This window comes from Equus caballus, chromosome 7 (assembly GCF_041296265.1).
Source record: "Equus caballus isolate H_3958 breed thoroughbred chromosome 7, TB-T2T, whole genome shotgun sequence".
Classification (NCBI taxonomy): domain Eukaryota; kingdom Metazoa; phylum Chordata; class Mammalia; order Perissodactyla; family Equidae; genus Equus; species Equus caballus.
Window position 1 is genome coordinate 39,393,609 of NC_091690.1, and position 3,203 is coordinate 39,396,811.

Below are 3,203 nucleotides of genomic sequence, written 5' to 3' on the forward strand. Positions count from 1 at the left end.
ATGGGCATTTGGTAGCTTCCAATCTTTTGCTATCGTAAAAAAATGGAGTTGATATTTTGATCCTCACATCTTGTGTTTATTTCCCAAGGCTCAGCACTCAGAGGGGAGAGGAGTGTGGTCCATACTCCGCATGTCTGCCAAGCCTGGCACTGGATTTAAAGTCCCAGACCATCGTGTCGAAAACGTCCAAGTTTGCTCTTTTGTTCCCCCTAATTCTCTCCAACTTATCATCATGCAGGGAATTTATGCTACCAATTCTGGTGTTAACTAAATTAGGCAATTTTATGCTTTTCTTTCTCCTCCTCTGCCTATATCCTTATCCAACCCAGGGATCTGGTTGTAACTAAAATAATTTTCCAGCAAGTGATGCCCCATTCTCCGAAGACCTAAGGTATTGAATTCTGTACATTTCTGTAGCATGTTATAATTTGCAAAGCACCTTCACATAACATTCTTTCATTTGATTCTAACACAAATTATCTGAGGGTTGCAGGACATTTTCTAGATGAAGAAACTGAGGCTCAGAGAGACTATGTGGCTTGCACAAGTTCACTTAATTGATAAATAATAGAGACAAAACTTGAAGCCAGATCATCTAACTCTCTGTCTACTGCTTTCCTAATATACATGCTAACTCTTTGCTATGTCCATGACATCAAAGTCATCTTTTAACTTGGAATATGGTGGGAGGCTGAAGTTCTGGCAAATTCTCTTCCAAATTTTGTCTCCATCAAAAGAGAGATTGAGGCTATTCAGACAAGAGGAATTAGGGATCAATTTATCCACATCGATCCACTGGGATGGTGCATAACGTGACAAGGGCAATGCCAGTTGTCCAGGGAGCAGGAGAAAAGTCTGGTGGGAGAAGTGCCAGGGCTAGAAGCCTTTGCTCTTGAAGCACACATGGAATGTGGAAGTCAAGGGATGTTACAAGTTGGGGATCAGGTAGAGAGGCAAAGAATGTGTACGTATGAAGTGCCTTCTGTGTGCTATGCTCATCTACTAATCACTCACAGAACTTGGGAAGGACAGGTACACAGGAATGGAAAAGCCGTGCTAGGTCACTCAGGATGTGGTGGTAGCAGTGGGGAGACTAGTTCTGCTCTGCCCAGGAGGTAGGGGGAATTCCAAAGGGCAGCAAGGGATGGAGTAACTGGTGACACCTAGTGCTGAGTGATGGACACCATACTTGTCTTAACCTCTTCCCTCCAGGAAGGAGGAACTTGGGCGAAGCTCATGTGTGTGGCTCTTTCCTCCCCCAGGATGGGTTTTCTCTCTGGCAGCTCCTCAGCTCCTAGAAGCACAGGTTTCAGGCAGTTTTGCTGCATCTGTTCACTAGGCATCCTCAGATGCACTACCCTTGCTGCAATGATTTTGAACAAGGTCCAGGCCACTACAGAGAGGAGAGAAGCCCCATAGGTGGCAGGGATATGAAAGAAGACAGGAGCACTGAACATGGTCCTGAAGGAGAAAGGGAGCTTTCCAGGAGGCACTGCTGAGAGAAACACTGGACAGAGAGGCACGGGCTCCGATGCTCTGCTAAGAGCTTTAGGAATTATCCTTTAGGCAGTGGGAATTGTGGAGGAGTGATAAGATTAGATATGCATTTTAGAAATACCACTTTGTCAACAATTCACTTGTTTGTTCCCTGAACACACTATTTCTTGTTTGTTCCATAGCACGTGCTATGGAGTGAATGTTTGTGCCCTACCCCACCCCACACCCCGTCCCCAAATTCCCATGCTGAAGCACTAACCATCAGTGTGATGGTGTTTGGAGATGGGACCTCTAGGCGGTAGCTAGGTTTAGATGAGGTCATAGGGGTGGGGCCCCAATGATAGGATTAATCTCCATATTAGAGAGACTCCAGAGAGCTTGTGCCTTCTCTCTCTCTCCCCACGCACATGCACCAAGGAAAGGCCACACCAGGAAACAGAGAGAAGGCAGCTGTCTGCAAATGAGGAAGTGGGCTCTCGCCAGGAACCCACTGTGTGGGCATCCTGGTCTCAGACTTCTAGCCTCCACAACTGTGAGAGACAAATTTCTGTTATCAAGCCCCCCAGTGTGTGGCACTCTGTTATGGCAGCCTGAGCTGACAGAGATGGTGCACAAGCATGCGGCCAGCACTAGCTTGGCTCCAGACATCCAGGGGTGAGCAAGGAGTCCTTGCCCTCATAGAACTTATGGTCTGGTGGGGAGGAGACAGAGGCATGAAATGAACAATCCATACAAGATATACATAGTTACTAATTATGAAAGAGAGTCACGGGGCCTCATTCACACTGGGGAAGATGGGAGAGGACGTCCTGAAGACAGAACCTTCAACCTGAGACACCAGGGTCGATTGAGGGGAGCCAGGTGTGAGCAGAGGAAAGAGCATCCCAGGCTTGAGAAGGGCATGTGTGAAGCCCCCAGATGAGGAAGGGCTTGGTGGGAAACTGACAAGACACAAATGTCACCAGAGGCGGGGAGTGATGTAAGACAAGACTGGAGCTGTTAGGGACAGTTCACCTAGGTGAACTTGTAACCTGTAGGCCTTGTTAAGAGGTTTAGATTTATATTCTTAGTGAACTGGGGAGCTATTAAAGGGCTTAAGTGGAGAAGGGAAATGATCCAGTTATCATGCTTAAAAGTTAATGCTGAATAATGTGAGAATCTGGTCAGAGGGGCGACAAGTGGAGTGGGAGAGGCCTGTCCTGAGGGTTGTTGTGGCCATCCTGGGGACAGGCGATCCTGAGCAGCAGTGGGATAGAGAGAAGTAGGCGCATTTGAGGGCCAGCGGACAGGATGCAGGGGAAGAAGGGAAACAGAAGGTTGGTTGTCGGCACGAGAGCTGGGAGGAAGAGGCTGAGTGTGGGGCATGGAGTCTGGTGGGAAGTTGGAAACATGGGCCTGTGGTTCAGGAGACAGATCCAGCCCGTGCAGAAAGGAGAGAACACAGCAGGCCTGTCACTGCTGTGCTTAGAAAGACCTGATTTCATGGTTGGCTCTTGGTTGGTGTCTGGGAACTTGGCTCTCTGAGTGTCCCGAGTCCACAGTTAACTGTTGATAAGGCTGGTTCCCTGTGGCTAGACTGTTTGTGCAGACTATATGATTTATGCTGCACACCACTTTCCTTCTGGGAGTCTGGAATTTTGGTATGTGCTAGGAGAGGGTGCTCACATGACCAGCCCCCGGTAAATCCTTGGCCACTGAGTCTCTCA